This window comes from Monodon monoceros, unplaced genomic scaffold (assembly GCF_005190385.1).
Source record: "Monodon monoceros isolate NGI ecotype Baffin Bay Population unplaced genomic scaffold, NGI_Narwhal_1 Super_Scaffold_7, whole genome shotgun sequence".
Classification (NCBI taxonomy): domain Eukaryota; kingdom Metazoa; phylum Chordata; class Mammalia; order Artiodactyla; family Monodontidae; genus Monodon; species Monodon monoceros.
Window position 1 is genome coordinate 85152561 of NW_021703784.1, and position 10671 is coordinate 85163231.

A 10671-nucleotide genomic window follows, 5' to 3' on the forward strand; every position below is an offset into this window, starting at 1 on the left:
ACTTTGTCACAGCTTACCCTTCCCCCTCCCCATATCCTCAAGTCCATTCTCTAGTAGGTGTAAATGTTTTCTTAAATAAACAAAAACCCCTCAAAAGTGGTTAGACTAAAATTACTTTCTGTGACTTTTCTGCAGGGATATTACCTTATTATTTGCAGGTCTGTGCCTTCTTGTCTTACTTTGGAAAGATGGGCAGAGTGGTCACCAGCCTCCAAGATGGTTCCCAGTGACCCCTGCCTCCTGGTACTCACATCCTTGTATCGTCCCCTCCCTTGTTGTGCCAGGATTAGTCTCTGTGACCAATAGCAGCTGGCAGAAGTGGTGGTATGTCACATCTAAGATTAGTTGTAAACTAATTAGTTTAACTTTTGCAATTAGTTAACTGCAGCTTCTGGGTACTCTCTTTCGCCTGCTCTCTTTTTCTTGAATCTCTTGCTCCAGGGAAAACAAGCTGCCATGTTAGGAACAGTCCTCTAGAGAGGTCCATGTGGTGAAAAACTGAAGCCTCCGGCCAATAGCCAGCAAGAAACTAAGGCCTGCCAACGGCCCCATTACTGAGTTTGGAAGCAGATTCTTCAGCCCTGGTAGAGCCTTGAGATGACAGTAGCCTTGGCCAACATCTTGACTACAACCTCATGAGAGATTCTGAGGCAGAACCACCCAGCTAAAACACTCCTGGCTCTCTGGTCTTCAAAAACTGTGTGATTATGAGTGTTCATGGTTTTAAGTTGCTAAGCTTTGAGGTAATTTGTTACAGAGCAATAATAACTATTTCATGTAGGCAGAAAAGCATAGGGGCTTTAGAATTCAACCTAAGTTTGAATCCCACATGTAACTCTACATGTTATTAACTTAACCTTGAACAAATTCTTGAAAATTCTCTGAGCCTCTTGAACTTCAACTGAAGCTGATGTTGATCAAAAAAATGCTGTTGATCATACCTACCTGCCCCAGTGGGAGGGTACCCAGCTCTCCTTGCCCTTGAGGGCAGGCATGAAAGGAGAGGAAACCCTGGGCTCCATCAGTGCCAGGCAGGGCCTGCAGCCCTGCATCAGGTCATCCCATTGTTCTAGGACTGCCCGCATTGCCACTGCCATGTTGCATCTAAAGGTTTGTCTATGGCCTGGAGAGCTTCCAGCAATTCCTCATCCATAAACATTTATGTGGGAAAGAACAGAACAGAATGTTAATTTCCATGATTTGGTCTCACTACCTGGTTTTTGTTAGGCCTAGTCTGATTTCTTTCCAATTCTGAGTATATGGATCTGTGCTTGCTTTCATTTATTTAATAAATTTGTATTATTAAATAAATGTATTAAATAGATTTATTTAATAAATATACCACACTCCATTTTAAGGCTCTTACACTTAATGATTTATTTACTTCCCATAACAATCCTGTGTGATTCACACACACACACACACACACACACACACACACAGTACTATAATTTTCCCATTTTACATATGGGAAAACTGAGGCACAGAGAAGTTAAGTAACTTGTCCAAGGTCACACAGCTAAAATTTTGGCAGAGCCCAGGTTCAAACTTGAGCAGTTCGGTTCCAGAGTCTGTGCTGTTAACCACCAAGCTCTACATGTCTCCTTGTCTTGCTATAGCTGAAAACTCATGCTTCTTCTGTCTGGATGTCTGACTACCTTCTCCAGGAGGCAAGAAAAATCTAATGGTATTCTTGGACAATCAACCCAGTGGTATGGTAAGAGAAAAGATGATGAGTGGAAGGCGTAACTTGGGCTTTGGAAAAAGATCAAGGTTCAATTTCTGGCTCCTGTGTACTTCTGGTGAGTTATTTCATCGCTGAACCTCAGTTTCCTCATCTGTAAGTTAGGAGCAACAATAATAAAAATACGTTTGACCATTAGAGGGAGCTCAGGGATGACTTGTACCCAAAATGGGGATGGATTATTTATATCGAGACTTGGTTCTAGCCATTGGCAGCACTGAAGGGTAGAGCTATCCAGTGCTCCCGGAAAGAGTTGGCATTAGGGTGATCAACCAACCATCTCAGTTTGCCCGGGACAGGGGACTTTCCATGCCAACAGTGGGATAGTCCTGGGTAAACCAAGCTAGTTGGTTACCCTCGTTTGAGCCCTGTGCCTTTGAGGAAACCATCCTTTTAGAGCTCTTGTCCTGTCTTCTCCAGTGGGGCTATGGTGAAAAGAGTGACGTGGATAAAGAGTTTCTTTTTAATAGAAGGTAATTAAGGGCAGCAATCTTAGTTTTGAGGTTCTTTCTTTGGTAATGACTTTGCTGAGATGTAATTCATATTACATTACAAAAACATATACAATTTACCCACTTACAGTGTAACAATTCAATGGATTTCAGTGTATTCACAGAGTTATGTAACCATAACCACTTTTAGAACATATTTTATCACCCCCAAAAGAAAAACTATACCCTTTAGCTACCATCCTGCCAACTCTCTTCATCACACCCAGCCCTAGGCAACTTTTAATCTCTTTTCTATATCTATAGATTTGCCTATTTCTGGACATTTCATGTAAATGGAATCTTATGAAATGTGGTCTTTTAATTAATTTCTTCCACTCAGCCTAATGTTTTCCTGGGCTGTCCTAATGTTCTTATGGCCTGTGTCAGTACGTCATTCCTTCTGACTGTTGAGTAATTTCCATTGTGTGGAAACGCCACAGTTTGCGTATCCATTCATCATTTGATGGATATTTGGGTTGTTTCTGCCTTTTGGCTATTGTGAATAATGCTGCTGTGAACACCCTCAGACAAGCTTTTGTGTAGATTTATGTTTTCATTTCTCTTGGGGTATATACCCAGGAGCGAAATTGCTGGGTCATATGGTAACTCTGTGTTTAACTTTTTGAAGACTTGCCAGACTGTTTCCCAACATGGTCACACCATTTTACATTCCCATCAGCAACGTCTGCGGGTTCCAATTTCCCACATCCTTACCAACACTTGTTATTATCTGTCTTTTTGATGATACCATCCTAGTAGGTGTGAAGTGGTATCTCATTATAAGCAGTCTTGTTTTGAAGTTGCGTTTGCACGGTAAGCACTTTTGGTCACTTAGACCTATACTTACGTTCATTGGAGGTGACTGATGGAGATTATGGGGGCTTAAGCCTTCGGTCTGCCCTTTATCAGAGGAATGCCAGCAGTGGGTGGATTGGCCAAGGGACCATGGTCCTTGAGGGAGAGCCCCCCTCATTTCCCTGGTTTCCCTTTTCCTCACCCCCATTTCGTGGACTGAGGTGAGGACAGGTATCCAGGGAGACCGGGCTGCTCATCATTTTTGGTCTTACACTGCCTGCTCCAACTCAAGGAGGGCTGTGAAGTGGCCTGATCAGCTCACCGGAGGCTGCAGGCAAACAGAGGCCAGTAGATCTGAAAACGACAGGCGTGCCCTCGCCTGGGAATGCCCTGTGTGTCCAGACCAGGCACCACAAGCTGCATGATTCAAGGCTCGCTTTGCACTAACAGTGCCTTGAAACTAACACTGTTTCAAAATTGGGAAATCTGACATAAAAATCCAGGTTTCTGGGTTGCTTTAAAGACTGACAGGCCTGGCCATGCCATTGCCACATTTCCACGCTGCCACAGTTGCACGGAGCTGAGGCCTGGCTGCTCCCAAACACTGGCTCGGGTGCTCAATGGGTATTTATTGGTGCCCAGCTTCCGTGAGGGACCTAATGGGGCAAACGGAGGCCATAGTAGGTGGCAAGGCTGAATTGGGGTATTCGAGATCCTGGGTTTCCAGCCATCCCCATACCCTCTCCTCATGAATCTAAGCAAATCGCAGGTATGAGCATCTAATTTGTCATTCATGCCTCTTGAGCAATTTTTACAGGCCAAGTAACGTTCTATGAATTTTACATGTATTAACTCATTTAATCCCCACAGTAATCCAAGGATGATCCCAGTTTACAGGTGGGAAAACTAAGGCTCAGAGAAAAAAAACCCTCGCAATCTATGAGTAATTAGTGGTGGAACCAGGATTTAAAGGCAGGAGCCTCACTTTGTGAGCTTGATCATAACGGAGTGTCTGGCCTGTGAGGGGGTCCCATGGATACTACCACATAACGATTCATCTGGCCTTACCAACTGCAGCTGACATGCCACGTGGCCGGGCATCAGTCCAGGCCAGGTGCCCCCTCATTAAAGCTGAGAGCTGGAGTGTTTGAAGAGATGATAGCTGTGATTCTTTTCAGCTCTAACTTGTGGTGAGTCTCTGAAAACTGGTAAGAGAAGAGGAGAGGGAGAGGGGAGGGGCACTTGGCAGTTTGCCATGCCTAGAAGACTAGCACGGACCCAGCTCACTCCTGACGGGATGCCCCTGGCCCCCACTGCAGAACACCATGGGCTGGGAGTCTGAAGTTGTTCTCCCAGCTCTGACTGGCCTGGTGACTGTGTTAGCAAAGTCCAGAGCACACCAGACCCAGGAGGGCACTGTGGCCTCGTTTCCCGTTTCCCATCCTCCTGTCCCCAGGAATAACACAGAAGTGGCTGGTAACACACAGCATTGTGCTCACACACAGAGGGCCCCTTTGTTTCCGGATACACAGAGAGGAGGCTGTAACAATGGCCTTGAATGGCACGTTGCTCTCCTTTCTCCAACGTTACACTTGTTTTTTTCAGTCCTGGAATCAGTTAAACAATGATTTCCTGCGGAGGGTGTCAGCTTTTCATCTTTTCCATCTGCTCCCCCGCTGGTCCTCAGGGCCCAGGGCAGTGGGAACCGAGTGGAGAGCCAGCCCCAGGGACAGCTGGGCACCGTGGAAATGTCACCTTCTCGGAAGGCTGAAAGGCCGTGGTACCTCTCCTCTCCCCTGCCAGGTGGGGCCTGCCCTGGAGGAAGGAACCAGACCAGGTAACAGGAGAGAGGCTGAGAGCTGCTGGCGGGGAGCGGGGGCTGGAGATCATGGCTGAAGGTCCGGCCCGAGGAGGATGGGTTTCTGCTTTCAAGATACCCTGTTTGCTTGAGAGCCACTGTCTGCTGGTAAACAAATAAAGAAGCAAAAGCAACTGAGGTCAAGTTTTGCCACCTCCCGAGTAGGGAAGCACTCTTCCCCTCTGACCCCCATTCCATGCCTCTGATGTCTCTGGGTGACCAGAAACTTCAGGGTCCATGTGGGTTTGTTGAGAAGACTAGTTCTCTACTAATAGCTGTCGGAATTAAGCTCTTATTCTATGTGTTGTCTATGTATATGTATGACTGTACGTATCTGACTGTACCGCTAGCAATTATAGCAAACACTTATACAATGCGCTCTCCGTTCTTGGTTGATTCAAACCCAGGCAGTCTGGTTCTAGAATCTGTGCTTTGCATCACCATGCATCTTGTGTAATGTTCCTTACAATAAACCGAGGTTATTGCAAGGTTTCACTCTGAGGGGCACTGACCTATAATGCTAACTGTGTGTAACTATGTATATGCTAACTATCGTGTCAGGCAAGGTCCTAAATGTTTTGCATCTATTTCCTCATTTATTCCACGTAATAACTCTATGGGATGGGTACTTTAATCATCTCCATTTTATAGATGAGGAAATTGAAATAACAGAGATATTAAGTAACTTGCCCAGGGTCACACAGCTGTCAGGTGGCAGAGTCAGGATTTGAACTCGGTTTTCTCTGGAGCTGACTCTAAAGCTTGCCCAGCCCTGTGGCTGGTTTGGAGTTAGTTTCCTTCTCTGGGTCATGAGGTATGGAGGGTGGTGTTCTGACCGTGGCTTTGTAGGACATCAGCACTTGAGTTGTCAGCTCCAGGAACGCAGAAGCTCTTAAATGGTTTGCCTGTCGTCCTTAGATTTGCCGAGCTTGAGGAAGATGGAATTGTCCAGTGGTGACAGGGAAGGAATTTAGAATGATAATAATTGCTCAATGAATGCCATTGCTTACCTGGCCAGAGACAGGCTAAGCTGCCACGTATGTAGGAGAACAGATGTTAAATAAGCAGGAGTCACCAGGTATATTCAGGAAGCCAACTTTATTTGTGTCTATCACTGCCCCTGAATTTTTTTGTGGCGCCCCACTCTTTCCTTGCCCTGGGATGAAAATTAGGGCAGGTCCTTGATTCTTCTGGTTACTTTTCTAGTTCCAGCACTGTCTCAGGTCAGTAATTGATACATCCAGGTCTGTGCGATAACCCAGACCTTCAAACTTCATTCCCAGTGGATCCTCCTCCAGTGGGGCCTGGAGCTGGGAAAGGGGGTCTGTGGTCAGTTTCTTGCTTCCCCCCTTGTGCTTCCATCTGGCTGACTGGGGATTCTGGCCCCTGGCAGGGAGAGGAGCAGGAAGTTCTTACCCGGTTGACACTGTGGGAAGCTGGCATCCCACTGGCTGGGCCTGGTGGGTGTGAAACCTGCTTCTTTATCTCTTGGTACAATTTTGTGGCTACTTCAGAGAACACCCTCCTTCCTTAACTGTGGAGATTTCTAAGCTGCTGGTCCCTTGAAGCAGGTGCCTAAGACTCTTTCCTTAGCTTCCCAGAATCTGAGCAGTCTGTATTAGTCAGCTAGGGCTGCCAAAACAAATAACACAAACTAGGTGGCTTAAACAACAAATTTATGTCCTCACAGTTCTGAGGGCTAGGAGTCTGAGATCAAGGTGTGAGGAGGGCTGGTTTCTCCTGAGGCCTCTCTCCTTGGCTTGTAGACGGCATCTTCTCCCTGTGTCCTCACGTGGCCTTTGCTCAGTGTATGTGCATCCCTGGTGTCTCTTTGTGTGTCCAAATCCCTCTTGTTGTAAAGATTGGACTGGGGCCCACTCTACAGGCTTCATTTTAACTTAATCACCGCTTTAAAGCCCTGTCAGCAAATGTAGCTACATTCTGAGGTTCTGGGGATTAGGGCTTCAACATATGAATTTGGGGGGCACACAATTTAGCCATCACAGATGCTGTCAGCTTCTTTCTTTTTTCTTTTTTTTGGATGCTAGTTCCCTGACCAGGGTTTGAACCTGGGCCCCCTTGAGCCGAGTCCTAACCACTGGACTGCCAGGGAATTCCTAGCTGTCAGTTTCTTTCTGTGGAAGTTTCTTCCTGGTGGTTCTTTTAAAAGGATCTACACAACACACAAGGTTGCCTGTTGCACACCTCTGGCTTATAGAAAATACTCAACTCCCCTCTCCCCTGGCCAAAACAAAGTCCCCCCTCCCACTCCAGCTGGCCACCCATCTCTCCTGCATCCTCGGTTTCTAAGGCATGATTTAGACACCAGCCCCTGATGACATCCAAGCTCCAGGGACACAGTGCCTTTGAGATCACTCCTGAGAAGTAACGACTGGGCAGTTGGGACTTGGAAGGTACCTACTGCTCACTCCAAAATTCCTCCTCTGCTCTCCCACTGTTTTCCTCATCCAACCCTTCTCTGTGGGCTGGAGGTGGTCGGATAAGGGGGAGAGGGTTTTCTTTCACAAGTCCTACATGATGGTGTCATAGATCACTTTGGAATGCATCATCCATTGTCTTGTGGCTTCAGCAGAAACAGAGACTAAAATCATTTTTTTCATCCTGCTACACATACAGCATCTCCTTTAATTTTCATAAAGGTCCCTATGAGAAAGGTAATATTATCCGCGTACAGCTGAAGGAGAAGGATCTGCAGCTCAGAAAGCTTAGGGAACTTACCCACGTTAGATTGTTCAGCTAGCAGAGAAAAGGGGGTGTAGATTGCAGCTTTAACCCACTTTACTAACCCTTCTCTGGGCCTTCACCACTCTGGGTTCTTAGAGCTTTTACCTGCCGAATTTTGTTCTGTGCTGGTAAAAATTTCCTTTTAAGTAGAATGTTATAAAGATAAAAAGGTGAAATCCTTGTTTGTGCTCCAGTTGTAATGCAGGGGCTGGTGCCAGGGGTGACAAGTACACCAGGAAGGTTCACAGGTCCAGTGTGAGATGAGCTCTAGGTACCAAAAGATCTCTGCTTGAAACCCTTGCCCTTCCCCCAGTATAACTTAATCAGTGGAACCATGACGTGGGTAGAATATATATATTTTTTGTAGAAGTGCATCAAAGCAATATTGTGTTCTGAAAACCTTATTTGAGGCAGAAGTGGCCATATCATCTCACCTTCTGTCTCCTAGGAGGTACTCTACCTAACAAAGACCTTAAAATATAAATATTTTTAAAAATTTTATTTTATATTGGAATATAGTTGATTTACAATGTTGTATTAGTTTCAGGTGTACAGCAAAGTGATTCAGTTATACATATATCCATTCTTTTTCAGATTCTTTTCCCATATAGGTTATTACAGAGTATTGAGTATAATTCCCTGTGCTATACAGTAGGTCTTTGTCAATTATCTATTTTATATATAGTAGTGTGTATAGGTTAATCCCAAACTCCTAATTTATTTTTAAGAAACCTTTTTTTGTTTGTTTAGACTTTTAATTATTTTCTTTAAATATAAAAAGTCCAGGCTTGCCATTGCCCATCCTTGCACAATTTCCTAGGAAAGGGAGGATGAAAAATGTGTCTGGCAGCTGTTCAGAAGTTGTGTGCTGGAACATATGTATATGTATAACTGATTCACTTTGTTATAAAGCAGAAACTAACACACCATTGTAAAGCAATTATACCCCAATAAAGATGTTTAAAAAAAAAAAGAAGTTGCGTGCTAAGGCTGTGTCCAGGGTCCATTGGAGGCAGCCTGGGGCTGGGCTGGGCTGGGCTGGGTGGCATCGGGGGCCCAGGGGACTGGACTGGGATGGGCTGGGGCTGCAGCTGACTCGGACCAGGGAGGAAGGAGAGGATGATATTCCTGTTCATCCACTGAGCAATTATTTAATGAACAACTATTATGCCCAAGGCCTTTGTGGGCACTCTGCCAGGAAGGGATGGGTCATTGAATGGGCCCTGGAAAAAGTGAAGTCTGAGCTTCTCTCTGGGTTCTCAGAGGAAGACAAAACGCTAGAAGGAGGGTGTTTTGGGTGGAGGGAATGGAAAAGCATCATGCACTTGGAGGCCAGCAGACGCCTTGGAATGGCCAGAGATCAAGGGTGAGGGTGCAGCAGCAGGGACAGGGAGAAGGGAGAAGCTGGGAGATTACACCTGAGGCTGAAGAGGGAGGGCCCAAGTGGGAACCCAACAGGGCTTTCAACAGAGACGCCCCCAAGTGGGTTTGCCTTGTAGAGGCAGGACAGGGATGCACAGGAGCAGTGGAGGGGTCAGCATTCTGGGAGCCGGGCAAGACAGCATGAAGGGCCAAACAGAATCCTTGGCCTCAAGAATGAAAAGGGGGGCTTCCCTGGTGGTGCAGTGGTTGGGAGTCTGCCTGCCGATGCAGGGGACATGGGTTTGTGCCCTGGTCCGGGAAGATCCCACATGCCGCGGAGCGGCTGGGCCCGTGAGCCATGGCCGCTGAGCCTGCGTGTCCGGAGCCTGTGCTCCGCAATGGGAGAGGCCACAACAGTGAGAGGCCTGCGTACCGCAAAAAAAAATAATAAAAATAAAAATAAAAAAGAATGAAAAGGGGAAGGGGTTTGGCCCGAGAGAATATGAGAGCCATGTGAGGTCAACCAAAGCCTCTAGAAATGCCCCTCTGGTTTCTGATTTGGACCACTGAAGACATGCTGAGCGAGTGTGTGTGTGTGTGTGTGTGTGTGTGTATCTGTATCTGTGTGCATGTGTGTGGAGAGGGAAAGCTGGGCTGGGACTGCAGGAGGCTGAAGACCTTAGCAGGAGGAAGTGGGACTCCTCTCAACAAATACCTACTGAGGGCTGAGTGCCAGGGTGAGGGAAGCAAAGGGACACATTCCATTCCTCTCGGAGCTCACAGCCCAAGGAAAGGAGCAATTCAAATGCAATGTAGCAGAAAGACAGAAGAAGGGAATTAGGGAGAGGCTGGGGAAATTTGGATACAGACCAAGTATTCAGTTATTAGAGAATGACTCATTTTTTGTAGGTGTTATTATGGTATTATAGTTTAGGTTGGAGAATAGCCCTCAGCTTTTTTTCTTTTTCGAAGGTGCAAGTTGAAATGTTTAGAGTTGAAAGGTCATGATGTCTGTAATGTACTTGGAAACAAGAGAGCGTCAAATCCAAGTAGGGGCCCTTCTTTGAGTTCCCACAGTATCCTTACTTCCCGTCAATGCACTTGCTACTTTATATTTTTAAATTTTTATTATGAAAGATTTCACACAGAAAAGTCAAAAGCCAAAAGAACAGTACAAGAGTACAATGAACTCTCATATATTCCCAACAACTGATAACAATTCACCATAGTTGCCCCTACTTGAATTTGATGGGTGAGAGAAGCTTCCCAAAGAAAATATGTAAGACCTGAGAGATGAGTTGTCGATGGGCAAGGGGGATTGGGGAGAACTTACCGGAGAGTGTTCTAGGTGGACGTAATAGCACGTGTGAAGGCCTGGTAGTCTGTTTTGCTAGAGGAACAAAAAGACATTGAATGTGAGTATAGCGTGAGAAGCAGGGAGTCACCAAGAGGTGAGATGGGAAAGGAGAGCTGGTCCTGCAGAGTTGTGGGACGGTAGGAAGGCTTGGATTTTGTCCTGACACTGGTGTGAGCAAGGAGGTTGCGTTTCAGAAAGATGTCCCTAATGAGTGTTGAGCTGTTAGCCTGTGGCAGCCACTGTTCTAAGCACTTCGTCTAGATTAGTTCACTTAATCCTCACTGTGCCTGTTCCAGGGACCTACACAATCAGCATCTCT